Source organism: Lissotriton vulgaris, chromosome 5 (genome assembly GCF_964263255.1).
Source record: "Lissotriton vulgaris chromosome 5, aLisVul1.2, whole genome shotgun sequence".
Taxonomy (NCBI): domain Eukaryota; kingdom Metazoa; phylum Chordata; class Amphibia; order Caudata; family Salamandridae; genus Lissotriton; species Lissotriton vulgaris.
The window spans coordinates 1,758,519,099-1,758,535,948 of record NC_141693.1 but is presented as its reverse complement, the minus strand read 5'-3'; positions in this window follow the sequence as shown (position 1 = coordinate 1,758,535,948).

The window sequence follows — 16,850 nt, the reverse complement described above, 5'->3', positions numbered from 1 at the left end:
GGTAAGTAGAAAAAAACACAGTATCACAATCAGTTTTAAAATATAGTTAAACGTTTCTCCCGGCTACCGCCTAAGGAGGTAGGTATCCTCTAACTCGCGCTTGCAGTCAGCGCACCTTAAGTACCTACCGTGCAGGAGGGGCGTGGCCTGATGGTAGTGGGCGTGGCCTGTGGGCTCTGGGGGAATGGCGGCCAGAAGAATTGTAACTCGCGGCAGTGCTAAGATCCGCTGCGCGGATCTTAGAAAAATATTTTTCCAGTATTTTTGTTGATCTAATGCAAGCCTCTTCTTACACATAAGTAACATACCTAAAATTGTTCTTGGTGTCGTAATTGATGCACTAGACTAGAACACAAATGTAAGAGTGGCACAATCTCACGATTGTCAAACCCTGTACCTATTAATCATGATGTGCTGAAGCGGTTGTATGGCATGACTTGTGGCCTATTACATAGCGAAACATCCTTACATAAAATATTGGAAGAGGATGTGCCCTTATGGCCGAGTTTGCAAGTCTGAACTCAGGTGACACAGATTCTCCATCTGGCTTCTCCCTGAACTACAGTGTGATTCCATGACATGGTACCCATGACTGATACAATTGGAAGTAATTAAGAATAGACTACATCTTTACTAATATAGTAAAGAGAGAGCCCAAACCTTTGAGGCGGGTTATCTCAGGAACCACAGCACCAATCACAACACCCAATACAGCATTGGAAAGGGCAGTTGCAGCAGAAGGACCTAGGCTATGCAGATATATATATTACTGTACCCCAAAACACAAACCTACCCCTAAACCCTAAAATACCCCTGTACCCCAAAACCCAAACCTAGCCCTGAACCTTAAAAGTAACCCTGTACCCCAAAACCCAAACCTACCCCTCAACCCTAAAATACCCCTCTACCCCAAACCTAGCCCTGAACCCTAAAAATACCACTGTACCCCAAACCCAAACCTAGCCCTGAACCCTTAAATTACTCCTGTACCCCAAAACCCAAACCTACCCCTGAACCCTACAAATACCCTTATACCCCAAAACCCAAACCTAGCCCTGAACCCTATAAATATCCCTGTACCCAAAACCCATACCTATCCCTAAACCCTAAAACTACCCCTGTACCCCATAACCCAAAACTATATCTGAACCCTTAAAATACCCAAACACCCCAAAACATATACCTCAGTACCCAAAAACATATACCCCTATACCCATACTTACCTTATCCAAACATTAAAAAAAACATGCTTTTACCATTCATGCATTTACAACGAATTTCGTTGTAAATGTATGCGTGGTAAAAGAATATAAAATTTAATGCCATGCGTTATAATGGCATTGCGGAGTCATGGTACTTTCGTAATGAAAGTATGCGGAGTGATGGTATGCGGAAAGAAAGTTGCGGAATAATGGGTGTTTACCCTCCCCCGGTAAGTAAATTGGTGGCACGGTGGCCCACATCTCCAGCAACATACTCATATTTTTTCATCACCCATTTGAAAAATGCACAGGTCTCTCTCATTGATGGCCAGCACCGACATACACTTTTAGACACACCTCCCGCCAAAATTTCTAGAATTGCGAACTTTAGAGCTGGGGAGCTACGTTCGAATCTCGGCATCAGCTCAACATTCTGTGATTCCAGGCAAATCGCTTTGTCTCCCCGTGCCTACCACAAATGAATGTGTTCTTCTGTAATGTAAATTGTGCTCATGCCATGTTGTCGAGTTCGCGCTATATAATATTGCAAGGAAAAATAAAGTAGGGAAACTCGAGTTCACACACTACTGAATGCGCACTCTTAAGTGAATCAGCAGTGCACTGTGAATCTGAGCGTTTCACAGGTCTTGTCACAGATAAGAAATGCTATCAAAACGAAATCCTATAAAACAATATGCTACTGGCCGGCAGCAATTCATACCCGGACAACTTCGGGACGGGCTGTTAGTTTATATATAAAGTGAGTTATGTGTACCCAAACCTTTAGAAATGTACATAAACACAATGTATGAGATGGTGTATACTGCCATGTTCCTTGTTTTACCCCTCAAAACCTTCAATGGAACAGCTTTGTAGGTCCACATGCTGAAAGTTTTCCTAGGACAGCATTACACTCATTGCTTATCATTGGTTTTGTGTTTGTAACTCACATTTCCTTGTTTTGTATTTGCTAGCTTTAGTTGTTTTAGGCTGTCCAGCACGTAGTTGTCCCTGGAGCATAGCCTGTTTACCACCTCTTTGACTGAATTCTTGTATTTTTCCACAAATGCTTCACTTTCTGGGAACTCTTTTTTTCTTTATTGTGAGGCACTTCACAAGAGTACATGTGTTTTCAGCTGTCTCCCCTGTATGCAAGCCCACAGCAGTAATATTGTTGTATTTCTTTGAAAAGGTCTCCTGCCTACCACTGTCACTACCAGTTCATCAATCTCCGATATATGTGAGGAAAAATACTCTGCCATTGAGTTTGTTCATTTTGGTCAGTGCCCTTTACTAATAGCACAATCCTTCTCCTCAAGTTTACACCCTGGCCATATCCCTGAAGTAGGGCAGTGCTGTAGCACCCGTAAATAACCATGCCTGAGTTCAGAAGTGAATGAGCAATAAACAAACCTTTAAATCCTGTTTTTATCTTGTGATATTTGATCTGTATTCAAACACAGAGGTCACATGTTAGGCTCTGTCTTCTGAGGGAGATTTGTGCTTTCATTTTTGTCTCTAACTGCAAATTGAGAAGATTTATGTGACAATCTTGATGGGTAATGGGGGTGGTAAAGGAAAGGCTGTAGGATGTTATTTTCTTCTAGCACACAACAGCATTTAAATGCCAGTAAATGAACTGTACAACTATTTCAGATTATATCAGAATTAGGAAAGCACACTTGAAGCACATTTTCTGTAATTCTGAACTGTGGTGGAAACAAATATTTTATTATGACCAAAACAAATCAATACATTAGGGAATGCTGATTTCCACACATTACCATGTGTGCTCTGTATAGCTTTTCAGTAAAACTATATGTCTGTCCAAATGTAATGGCCATTTCCATTAAAAATGTGTTATCTGTAATGGTAGTGTGCTACCATACAATTTATTTTATTTTATTTATTTATTTAATGCATTTTTATAAAGCGCGGACTTTACCCGAAGGTGTCAGAGCACTGTACAATAGTACCAGCTATGTTACATGAGAGAACGGTTACAGGAATGGAACAAAACAAAAGTAGCAGGCCATTGAATCAAAATGATGCAGGCAAAAGGAACACAATCACAAACACAGCAAGCACAGAATGTACGGGCAGAAATATGAATATATATGACTAATTTACAATGACTAAAGAGCTTCCTGGCGAAAAATAGCAGGCCATAGAATCAAAACAACGCAGGCAAAAGGGACACAATATCAAACGCAGCAAGCACAGAATGTATAAACAATATATAAATATATATGACAAATTTACAATGACTTAAGAACTTCCTGGCGGGGTCTGAGAAGGAGGGAATTAGTTCTGAAAGTATCTTTGGAATAGAAGAGATTTGAGGTCCGCTTTTCAGATCTGGATGGAGGTGATGGCAAAGAGCGAAGGAGGAAGCGAGTTCCAGATTCTCACCGCAGTACCTGAGAACGATTGTGCCATCAATTTTTCCCTTTTGAAGGAGGGGAGCTGAAGAAGGAATTTTTCCGCTTTCCAAGAAGGTCTTGAGCCTCCAGACAATTTCAGTTTATTCCCCAGATAGCTGGGGGGAGGAAGAGTGCAAAGCTTTTTGGGTGATGCACGCCGTTTTGTAGATAGCTCTAGCCTCGATGGGAAGCCATCTGAGTGAAGACAGGATAGGAGTGATGTGGTCACTTTGTTTGGACCCTGAAATGAAGCGAGCTGCTGAGTGGAGGATGGATTTTAGGGGGGAGAGGTGAGATTTGGGAAGGCCAGTCAGAAGAGAATTACAATAATCCAGTCTAGAGAGAACTAGCGATTGGATCAAGGTTTTTAGGTCATTCTCCAGGAAGAACCGACAAATCCCCCATAGAAGGCGCAGCTGATAACGTGCGCTCTTGGCAATGGAATTGATGTGTGAGATTAGGTTGAGTCTTTTGTCAAGTATGAAACCTAAGGATTTAGCACAGTCCACAATGATGGGTTTACTGTTGAGTAAATTCAACTGATCCATCCAGGATTGAACAGGAGGTGGGAGAGAGGGCTAGATAAGAGGAGGAATTCCGTTTCGGAGCGATTGAAAATGAATTGGTGAACTAACATCCAGTTGTGAATAGAGTTGAGAGTAGAGTTGCGTAGTGAGAGATCATGAGGGGAAGACACCTTGAGGTAGATTTGGGTGTCATCCGCATAGAGATGATAGTGGATTCCAGATAGAGATTAAACAGAGTGGGAGCAAGGATAGAACCTTGAGGGACGCCTTGACCAACCACCAGTGGAGCCGAGAGACTGTTCGCAATCTTGATCATTTAGGATCTGTCCGAGAGGAAAGAGATAAGCCATTTGAGTACTGTGCCTTCCATGCCCATTCTCTGTTGAAGAATATTAAGGAGGGTGTTGTGATTGACAGTGTCAAAAGCTGCAGAGAGGTCAAGAAGAATCAGAAGGCACGATTCCCCGAATCAATAATATCCAGCACATCATCGATCACTCACAGCAGGGCTGTTTCAATGCTGCAATTTTGAATAAAGCCAGACTAGAACATGTCAAGGAGATTATTGTCCATAATGTGCTGGGAAAGTTGTTTTGCAACACATGTTTCTGTGATCTTTGAAAGAAAAGGGAGATTGGTGATGGGGCGGAAGTTATTGAGGTCATTTGCATCTGCAGAGGTTTTTTTTAGAAGGGGGTAACCTGTCCTGTTTTGAGGACAACTGGGAGGGATCCTTGACTGAGGAAGAGATTGACTAGCCTGGTCCAGTAGGAGAGAGTGTTAGTATAGAAATCAATGGCAATGCCACTGGGTATGGGGTCAGAAGAATGGTTGGAGGGTTTGGTTTTGCTGATGCATTTGAGGAGATCATCCTCAGAGATGGCGGCAAAGTTCTGCCAAGTGAATAAGGATTTTCGCTCCTTATTGGGGTGGGTGACCTGTTTCACCACCAGAGATTTTACCTTTTGATCGAAGAATAAAGTGAAATCAGTTTCTTTTTTTGAGGCATCCTCAGGCTTGATGGTTTGGGCAGAGCAATTTGGGTTTTTGATGAGTCGAAACTTTTTTTGGGTCTGTTTTTAGCTGAATCGAGGGGGCTTCTGAAATGTGATGTTTTTTCCTGGAGGATGTGCTTGTGGTATTTGGATCTTGCTGAACGTAAAAGGGAGAGGTTGGAGGTGGATGGAGAATGTCTCCAGTGCTTCTCCAAGATTCTAAGATTTTTCCTTTCGTCATAGAGAGCTTTATTGAACCATGGAGCTGATGGGGTGGGTCTTTTCTTTTTGCTTTAGAGTGGAGCAACCTTGTCGATTTCGACAGCAAGGATTGTGAGGCAATGGGGAGTGAGCTCGTTGGCATCCGTATTGGGGTCTAGACTAGGAAGTGAATGCATAGCAGAATCACATAGAGTCCCAAGATCAATGTTTTTTGTGTTGCGGAACCACATAGAGGCTCTTTTAGGTTGGCAGAGAGTTAAAAAATGTGAGAGGTGAAAAAAGAAGGGAATGAGGAAATGGTCAGACCAGTCAACACGGATGGGTGGAGCAGTGGTAATCTGGTCTGATTTGGATATAACAAGGTCCAGAATTGAGCCCTTGGCGTGTGTGTAGCCCTTGCTGTAGTAAGTTGACACAGAGTCACGTACATACTCCACTCTACCACACTCTACTTCACTCTAGGCCACTACACTCTAGGCCACCCCAGGCCACTCCACACTGCATCCCTCTACACCACTTCACTTTAAGACACCCTACTCCACTCTACTCTATGACATTCCAGACCAAGCCACTTTATGACATCCCACTTCACTCTACCCCACACCTTTCCATGCTACTTTACTCCACTATATTCCACTCCACTCTGACACTTCTCTCTACTCCAATGTACGGCACTCCACTACGACATTCTACTCTACTCTTTGCCACTCCTCTCTGTACCACTCCACTTTACAGTATTCCTCAACACTCCATTCTATGCCACTTCAGTCTACGACACTCTATGCCACCTTACTCCAATCTATGACACTCTACTCTACTCTATGCCACTCCACTCTACACCACTCTATGCCACTTCACAACAGTTCTCTCTACGTCACTCTATGCCGCAGCACTCTATGCCACGCCACACCACTCAACGCCACTCAATGCCTCGCCACTCCACTCTAGCAAACTCCACGCCACTCTATGCCACTCTACTCTACTCCACTACACTTCACTTAACTCTGCAACACTCTACGCCAATCAACTCTACGCCACTCCATTCTATACCACTCCTCTCTAGGACACTCCACTCTTTGGTATTCCGCCCTATGACACTTCACTGTCGGCTATTCATCCTCTTCTTGTCTTTGTCCCTCCCCTGGAGCCTGGACACTGAATACATTACTTGTGTCCTTCCACTGCTTGCTTTTCAACACAATTTTTTTATTTTGGTTTAAGTTCTTCATGAGTGTGCATGTCTTTTCACCTATCTCCCTTATGTACTTCTCTCCCCAGGCCGCGCTCTCTTTTGCTGTCCTTCTCCCCGTTCCCCTACATGTTGTGCTTGCCCCCAAAATCTTTCCCCCACTGTTGCTTTCTCCCCTGGCTATTCCACATTGCTTCACCTCCCGAACTCTTCCCTCCAAGTTGCTTTGCTTCACCAGCGCCCTGTGTTGCTTGCCGCCACCTGCACACTCAATGTTGTGTCCCCCACCTGCGCCCTCCATGTTGTTCCCCCACCCATATCCTCTGTGATGCTTCCCCCACCCACATCCATTTTTTGACTTAACTAATGCTTGTTTACTTGTGTGACGTCAGGGCACACAGTGTGCTGATGTTACACAACTGAAATTAAAAGCAGTTGGCCCCATTGGGTGCCTGCTGTTTCAGTTTGAATGGTGCTCGGGTGCATAACTCGGCTCTTGGAGCATCAATCATAGAGGGACAGGTACCACTGGAAAGGTAACAAGGCACAGGTGCTGGAAGTAGGGGTGCTGGGGGTCCTGTCACAAACCCAGAAATAACCACGTTGGAGTTCAGAAGGTGAAAGAGCAATAAAGATGCCTTGTAGTTGTCTTTAGCTTGTTACATTTGCTGTGCGTTCAAAGCCAGAGGCCAAATATCGGCTATGTCTTCTGACAAATTGTTGCTTAATCGTTTACATGGATATTGGTGTTTACTTTTCATTTTCAGAATACAAAGTGTGATGAATTTGGTAACTGTTAAGGCAAGAGCGCACTGCGGGTAAAGGAATATACAATATACACAGTAAGTTTGGTGCTCAAGACAAAAGTTGGCCGGTTACCACGACCTATCAATGTGCTAACAGTAGCTCAAACAAAACCAAAATATTTTATCGAGCACTCAAAGGTCCAAACAAATAATTAGTAGTCTGTTATCTTGCAACGATTTTAATCTTGAATCTTTCCAATTATCATCTTCATTGGATACATCCTTCAGTATTGAACATTCTTCATTCTACATGTAGCCACGCAGTCATGCAGCCAACAGTAACTGGACATAATATCGACTACATAATATCGAATGGACAAAATATCGACGGAAAAATATCGACAATAACAAAATATCGACTATAGGAATATCGTTGAAAAAAATATCGACTGCAAAAATGACCCAAAAATATCGAATACAAAAATATCGACTCAAAATATCGACAAGACAAAATATCGAAATATAGTGAAAGTAAAAAATATTGAGAAAATGTTAGAAAATATTGATTTTATAAACTAATATATATATAATATATAAATAAATAGTACCTAATGTTTAGGAGCGGGTTGTGGGTTTATAGGGGAATAGGGTGGGAAGTAATTTAATAATAATTAATTAGTTAATATATGTTTGGTAATTGTTTTAATTAGATTTTTTTAATTGGTAATTAATTAATATTAATTAGTTAATTGTTTAATTGATTAATTAGCATATAATTTAATTGATTAATTGATTAATTGATTATTAATAATTATTATTTTCAAAAATTAATTTGTATATGATTTTAATTTATACATTGGTTATTAATTAATAATAATTAGTGATTTATTGTATTAAGAATTAGTATATTATTTACATTTATTAATTGCTAACACATTAATTATAATTAGTTAATGATGTAATTAATATATTGCATATCATTTAAATAAATTAATTGGTAATTAATTTATAATAATGACTTAATTACATTAATTGTATACATTTAAATGTAATGTGTTAATTTATGTTGTAGTTAATTAATTAATTGGAATTAAACAATATTAATTAATCTAAATTATTATTGTAGCTAATGTGATAATATATTTTATAATAGTTTTTTTAAACAAATATTTTTCTTTTATATATTTATGTTTAATGTGTTCATTATTAGTTATAGTGTTCTGGCTTAGTTTCATACTTTTTGTTATAGGTTAATTTTTTAGGGTTCTGGGTCTTTTTTCTACTTGTGAGTAAAGGAGTATTTAGTTGGATTTGGGAAATTTTAACTTTTGTGGGTAAATGGGTATTTTTGAGTTTGAGGGTCAGTTTTCTGTTCTTGTGTAAAGGGCTATTTGTAGAGTTCAGGGTCAGTTTTCAGTTTGTGGGTAAAGGGGTATTTGTAGGGGTCAGGGTCAGTTTTGAGTTTGTGGGTAAAGGAGTTTTTTGGAGGTTCAGGGTCATATGGCTGAGATACCCGCCACCCCCTCTCAACACAATCCCCAAGGATGGGAAACCGGAAACAGTTCTGAAGTTTTTGGAGACGGGAGGGAGTGACCCTCCCGGGCCGTATTTATTAAAATATGAAACAAAATTAAAACATTAAATCAACAGTTTCATATTATGTACAATTTCATTACCACATTGCGATGTTTGGCTAACCTTAACATATCCTCTAATACAAAGGTTCTCCTAGCCGAACTAACATCCTACCAAACATTTACTTAACTTTTGAAATTGTACATCCTAACGTTTAAGGGCCAACGGCAAGGTCGTAACCGGTGTCAAGATCCCTAACCCAGACATATCCCCCTCACTTGAGAGGGGCGGCACGGAGGCATACCTCAAGTGCAACTACCAATTTCCCTTGACTTGACGGGGGCACCAATAAAACTCGACGCCACTTAAAGGTCGTACGAGGACTCGTGTGAGGTATCTAGAAGGTAGCGTAGACCCCCCCCCAAACCCCACACAACTTACCACATCTGCCGTCGCAGACGTCCTGGCCCCGGGAAATTCCCCAGGAGGGGGCTGTAACCCCTCCTACCCATGAAGGGGCCTTGACCGCCTTCCCTTTCCTTTCGGCAACCCATCCTTAGAAGGGACCGCCTCCCCGTTGAGGGGCCAATGGCCACCTCCCCCGAGCGCCCCCATCCGTAATGGGTGACGCCCACTCATAGGGATCTTCCAATTAGTGCTCACCGATCATGACCTTACGGCCCGACCAACATAAATACGACAATGATAACTAAATAACTAAAGACTAAATATAACAGACAGTATCAACAACAACTTTATTCAAAGCATGCTTACTGATGAACACTAAAGCACAATTACTTTATTTGCAAAACATAACACAAATCGATCATTCTTTATTGCATACTCAACATCTTCACGATAATACCACAACCTGTAAACGAAAATCAGAGTTATCCATCAAACTTTATTCAAAACCACTCGCTGTCTTCAGGGGCTGGTGGGTGGGTCAAAATTGGCTCTTCGTTCCGTCTCGAGCTCACGTGCAGCGAGGAGGTGCAGCTTCAGAGCACAGGAACAAGAGGATGCTTTCTGGTCTCGTTCCTCCTTTTATCCGTCTTCAGGGCGGGCGTAAACCCGCCCCTGCCTGCCCCAAGGGCGTGGCCAGCCGCGTCAGTGTCTAGGCCAACCCACTCTAAGGCGGGAAAAGGCGCGCCCCGGCTACGCCGCTTCGGGCATACCAGCCGAGACTCGCCTCCCGCCCAAGATGGCTTCCCGGGGGGATCGTGGTACTCTGCCATAAGTTCGGGGGGACCGATTGGTCGCCCCTTTCCATATGGCTGAGATACCCGCCACCCCCTCTCAACACAATCCCCAAGGATGGGAAACCGGAAACAGTTCTGAAGTTTTTGGAGACGGGAGGGAGTGACCCTCCCGGGCCGTATTTATTAAAATATGAAACAAAATTAAAACATTAAATCAACAGTTTCATATTATGTACAATTTCATTACCACATTGCGATGTTTGGCTAACCTTAACATATCCTCTAATACAAAGGTTCTCCTAGCCGAACTAACATCCTACCAAACATTTACTTAACTTTTGAAATTGTACATCCTAACGTTTAAGGGCCAACGGCAAGGTCGTAACCGGTGTCAAGATCCCTAACCCAGACATATCCCCCTCACTTGAGAGGGGCGGCACGGAGGCATACCTCAAGTGCAACTACCAATTTCCCTTGACTTGACGGGGGCACCAATAAAACTCGATGCCACTTAAAGGTCGTACGAGGACTCCTGTGAGGTATCTAGAAGGTAGCGTAGACCCCCCCCCAAACCCCACACAACTTACCACATCTGCCGTCGCAGACGTCCTGGCCCCGGGAAATTCCCCAGGAGGGGGCTGTAACCCCTCCTACCCATGAAGGGGCCTTGACCGCCTTCCCTTTCCTTTCGGCGACCCATCCTTAGAAGGGACCGCCTCCCCGTTGAGGGGCCAATGGCCACCTCCCCCGAGCGCCCCCATCCGTAATGGGTGACGCCCACTCATAGGGATCTTCCAATTAGTGCTCACCGATCATGACCTTACCGCCACAGGTCCGGATAGTTGACCGGCTATCCGGACCCCCCCACCACACTCCTACCTAAAGGTCATGTTTTAACGTCTTCAGCCAAGCTATGTAGTCTCCTATGAGTAACTCATTCCCCATCCGAGATAAATGAACACCATCCCCCAAGTACATAGTGTCATCATTAATACATCCATGCGCGATAGAATGCAGTGCATTGGAACGGAACAACCTACTTACTTTGTTATTAATTTTCCTCACCGAGTGATTTAAAGCAGAAACAGAAAAAGCCCCCCGCCACACTTTTCGTGGGATCATATGGGACCACGCAATTGTGCACCCTGGAACTCTCCTCGCTAACCAACTTACAGTGGAAAGCATCGCCTCCAGGAGAAGTCGTCTACCAGTGGTGACCAAATCATTGCCCCCAAGATGTACTATGACTACAGACGGCGGTGACCTCGTCCGCCCTAGCAAACCCTCGAAAAATGATTGAAACTGGTCAATACAGAGACCGCCCTTTCCGTAGAAGGACACACTGTACCCGTATTCCCCAGCCACGTGCACCATGTCACCTGCCTTGAATACGTCCGCGGCACGCCTCACGTATGAGTGGCCCACGACCCACACCTCCTTTTTAACAGCCGGTGATGTCTGACCGCTGGCCCGGTGTTGGGTCGACTGCATAGTCCGCCCCGCCTCGTAGGCTTGCGTAACTGAAAACCAAACAAAAACAAGAAGCGTGAGTACATCATTACAGCTTCACAACATGTGCAAACGCACATACCTTTTATAACAGTTGGAGGACCAACGCCCCACACGTTTAACTTGTTCCACATTCAGACCCCTGGCTGTAGCCTCAGTAGCAGCCCCTATCCGAAAGGAATGGGTCCCAAACTCGCCCGGGTTCAAGCCTGCAGCTGTAATTGACATCGCAAGCACCCGCTGAAACTGAAACCTTGTCAGTGGGGTGGCGTCTGCGTGTCTCAACAAGGTCCCCCCCCATGATGCCACCCTTTGTGTCAAGTAATCCTCTAAACACCTCACTGGGCACATGGACGACCCGGGAATCCTGTGTATAATTATGCCGTCGCCCATCCTACTTTGATCGGTCTTGGACCTTACAAACGAGACCGTCATCGTCTCCCCTCTGATTTGAACGTGATCTGCGCACAACCCTCCCGTAACATCCTGCTTGTTCCTCGCCACTAATTCGCTTACCCGCATAGCTCCATGAAATGCTAGCGTAAAAGCAGCTCGGAATAACACTGTCTCAAAGTGAGATGAACATGTTGTAGGGAGTCTGGATAATAACTGGGCCAACCTATCCAAACCTATCGGGCGCCTCTCGTCTACTCTGCTACCCTCAAGGCGTTGCCACCCTCGTAGCGCTTTTTGCACAGTGAAAGACGCTGTCGGGTCCTGTATCCCGTGAGCCCTAGCAACAAAAGAAATGGCAGCCCGATGCCTCTGGGCCGTGGCCACCGATTTCCCTGCCCGATGTAAAGACATCAAAAAATTCACTACCCATTCCTCCTGTCCCCAAAGCTCCCCTCTAGCAGTCCCCAAAAAGGCTAAATAGGAAAGGAACGCCCCTTCATATGCCTTCCTCGTCCTGGGTGCTAAACTCTCTCCCACGAGGTTACGAAGCTCGGGGCACCGAGAGACCAGAGAGCTTCGGGAAAGGGTGCAGGCTCCGGGTCCGCTGTGGGAAGGAAACCCCAGAAAGCCTGCATACGAAAACGAGAAAGGGCATCAGCCGCCTGGTTCATTATCCCCGGGACATGTCTCGCTTTGAATAGTACATTCAATTGCATACATAATAATACAATTTCCTTGAGCAGTCTCAAAATCCATTTGCATCGTGCTGCCTGGCTATTGATACACTCAACCACGGTCATATTGTCAGACCAGAATACCACAGAGTGATCTCTGAACCCTTCAGGCCACGTTCTCAGGGCCACCAAAATGGGGAAGAGTTCCAGGAAGGCAATGTTACTTGTCAGCCCACTGTCTCGCCACCATGCTGGCCATTTTTGTGCAGACCATCGAGTACCGAAAATGGCACCAAAACCTATACTCCCTGCCGAATCTGTCCATAGCCCCAGTTCCTCGGAGGACACGGCTGGTTTGTTCCAGACGACTCGACCATTGAAATCCGCCAGAAATGCCAACCAAATGCGCATGTCCTGGCGGACCTCGGCCGAGAGCCTTGTGCGATGATGGCCCTCCCTCAGTCCGACCATGGCTTGAGCGATCGAACGGGAAAAGGGGCGGGCCATTGGTATAACTCTTAGGGCAAAATTCAACTGCCCCACTAACTGCTGTAGCTGATGCAGTTTAACCTTAGTTTCACTCATACACATTTGCAGGGATGCCCTGAATTTTAACACTTTATCACCGGGTAAACGGAAACAACCTTCTCTGGAGTCTAACTCGATCCCCAGAAACTCGAGGCAGGTCGAAGGACCCACCGTCTTACCTGGTGCCAATGGCACGCCAAACTGATTCATTAAAACACAAAATGCACCCAAAGCTTGTCCACATTCCGAATCCCCAGCTGCCCCCAGGAACAAAAAATCATCAAGGTAATGCATAACATGTTGAAAACCCGTCTTCCTAGTAAAGACCCACTGTAGGAAACAACTGAATTTTTCGAAATAGGCACAAGAAATAGAGCATCCCATCGGCATACACCTATCCATGTAATACTGTCCCTGAAACGTGAAACCCAGTAGCCGCTGATCGTCTGGATGTACCGGGAGCAACCGGAACGCTGACTCGATATCAGATTTTGCCATCAGCGCACCGGGCCCCAGGCGATTCAAAATGGCCACGGCCTCATCAAAAGATGCGTACCGCACCGAACATATTTCCGGGTCTATCGCTTCGTTTACGGAAAGACCACGTGGGGCTGACAAATTATGTATCAGCCGAAACTCACCCGGGTCCTTCTTGGGGACCACTCCTAAAGGCGAACAAACAAAGTTAGCCACCGGGGGTACACTAAACGGACCAGCGACTCGACCTCGAGTAACCTCCTTCCGGATCTTTTCCTGTACCACGGTCGTATGCTGCAAGACCGATATCTGATTTTTGCATCTTTCCACACCCTGAAAGTCCCCTACTGGGATGCGGAAACCATATGAAAACCCGTTCCGCAACACCCCAGCAGAAGCACGATCCGGGTATTCACTGAGCCAGGGAATCATCGCCAAGGTATCAATCGGGGTAGGTAAAGGCGCCCCTCGGACTATGTTAGACCTGTTTGGCGCCTCCTCTACCCCCGTTATCACCCGTTTTGGCTCTGCACGTGGACTCCGGATGGGATGATTGCCCACACCCACTACATTCGTGTTTAAACTTGCACGATCCCTGGGGCCTAGTACATTTACCCCTGTTAAAATTCCAACACACCCCCTTATGACCTGTATTACCGGTAGGCCTCGAGTGATTGTCGGTACCCGTACCTGATCGAAAGGGCGTCCCCGCATACTGACGGGAGGATTCGCCCACATTACTCCCTACCAATGGCACTTTCAACATACCAGTCTCCTTCATTTTGGACCAGGACACAGAGTCATAACAATCCCAAGTTAAGTTTTTATCATGTTCTTTTGCTTTTCTGAAAAGATTATCATAGCAAAACCAATGATTACCCTCGTGTGATACCGAGTACCCCATGATCCGTGACTGATAACTCGGCAATTCGGGTAGCAATTCGGGCCTCCGTTCACCCAAGATCGATGTGAAAATCCCCCATGCCTTGCCCCAATTGCCAATGTTTTCATTAACCTTAAAGGCGGCCATCTTTGCGCGCCAAACACTCGGATGCATGAGATCCTTCTGATTTTTAACATGCTCCATCTCATAATGATCAGTAAGCAACGAGAAGATGTTCACATATTCCCCTGCCCATATCTTTTCTTTAATAGCTAAAGGAACATGCTGACCCAACCTCTCCCTTCGAGAGGGTGCCGACTCTTCCCTCGCAATCGGCAATGGCCGCTTACCTGAACTGGACGCTGTCTCTGCGACTAAAACCGTCCCCTGAGGCTTCCCTACAGCCGCGGCCGGCGTGGGCACCCTCGCTGCTTCACGAGTTTCCCGCAGTTGCTTCATTAACACCTGCGCGTCTACAGCCGTGGCGCCCTCGCTACTTTTACCCAACCACGCTGCTAATTGTGCTGCCAGCTCGGGCGGCATATCTTCCTCGGACACGGGGGTGACCACCACGGGAATCGGATTCCCTTCCTCCGGCACAGGAGTGGGTGCTTCGAGCGGGACACTGGGACCCGGGGTATCGCCCCCAGCTGCTCCTCTCCTGGGCCTCTTGCCTTTTCCAGCCGGGGCCGTACCCTCCAAAGGACGTTTCGGGCCTCCTTCCTCATTTTTATCCATCCGCCTCTTTAGGTCGGTCATCTCCTTCATGAGAACACGCAGCATCTGCTCGGTAGTCATTCGCTTTCCCGCCTTCTTCGGCATTCTCCTACAGAGTATCTGCAAAACAAACGAGAAAGATTACAACGCTCAAAATTGGCTCTTCGTTCCGTCTCGAGCTCACGTGCAGCGAGGAGGTGCAGCTTCAGAGCACAGGAACAAGAGGATGCTTTTTGGTCTCGTTCCTCCTTTTATCCGTCTTCAGGGCGGGCGTAAACCCGCCCCTGCCTGCCCCAAGGGCGTGGCCAGCCGCGTCAGTGTCTAGGCCAACCCACTCTAGGGCGGGAAAAGGCGCGCCCCGGCTACGCCGCTTCGGGCATACCAGCCGAGACTCGCCTCCCGCCCAAGATGGCTTCCCGGGGGGATCGTGGTACTCTGCCATAAGTTCGGGGGGACCGATTGGTCGCCCCTTTCCAGTTTTCAGGTTGTGGGTGTAGGGGTATTTGTAGGGTTCAGGGTCAGTTTTCAGTTTGTGGGTAAAGGGGTTTTTGTAGGGTTCAGGGTCAGTTTTCAGTTTGTGGGAAAAGGAGTATTTGTAGGGTTCAGGGTCAGTTTTCAGTTTGTGGGTGAAGGGCTATTTGTAGGGTTCAGGGTCAGTTTTCAGTTTGTGGGTAAAGGGGTATTTGTAGGGTTCAGGGTCAGTTTTCAGTTTGTGGGTAAAGGGGTATTTGTAGGGTTCAGGGTCAGTTTTCAGTTTGTTGGGAAAGGAGTATTTGCAGGGTTCAGGGTCAGTTTTCAGTTTGTGGGTGTAGGGGTATTTGTAGGGTTCAGGGTCAGTTTTCAGTTTGTTGGGAAAGGAGTATTTGTAGGGTTCAGGATCAGTTTTCAGTTTGTGGGTGTAGGGGTATTTGTAGGGTTCAGGGTCAGTTTTCAGTTTGTGGGTAAAGGGGTATTTGTAGGGTTCAGGGTCAGTTTTCAGTTTGTTGGGAAAGGAGTATTTGTAGGGTTCAGGGTCAGTTTTCAGTTTGTGGGTGTAGGGGTATTTGTAGGGTTCAGGGTCAGTTTTTAGTTTGTGGGTAAAGGGGTATTTGTAGGGTTCAGGGTCAGTTTTCAGTTTGTGGGTAAAGGGGTATTTGTAGGGTTCAGGGTCAGTTTTCAGTTTGTTGGGAAAGGAGTATTTGTAGGGTTCAGGGTCAGTTTTCAGTTTGTGGGTGTAGGGGTATTTGTAGGGTTCAGGGTCAGTTTTCAGTTTGTGGGTAAAGGGGTATTTGTAGGGTTCAGGGTCAGTTTTCAGTTTGTTGGGAAAGGAGTATTTGTAGGGTTCAGGGTCAGTTTTCAGTTTGTGGGTGTAGGGGTATTTGTAGGGTTCAGGGTCAGTTTTCAGTTTGTGGGTAAAGGGGTATTTGTAGGGTTCAGGGTCAGTTTTCAGGTTGTTGGGAAAGGAGTATTTGTAGGGTTCAGGGTCAGTTTTCAGTTTGTGGGTGTAGGGGTATTTGTAGGGTTCAGGGTCAGTTTTCAGTTTGTGGGTAAAGGGGTATTTGTAGGGTTCAGGGTCAGTTTTCAGTTTGTTGGGAAAGGAGTATTT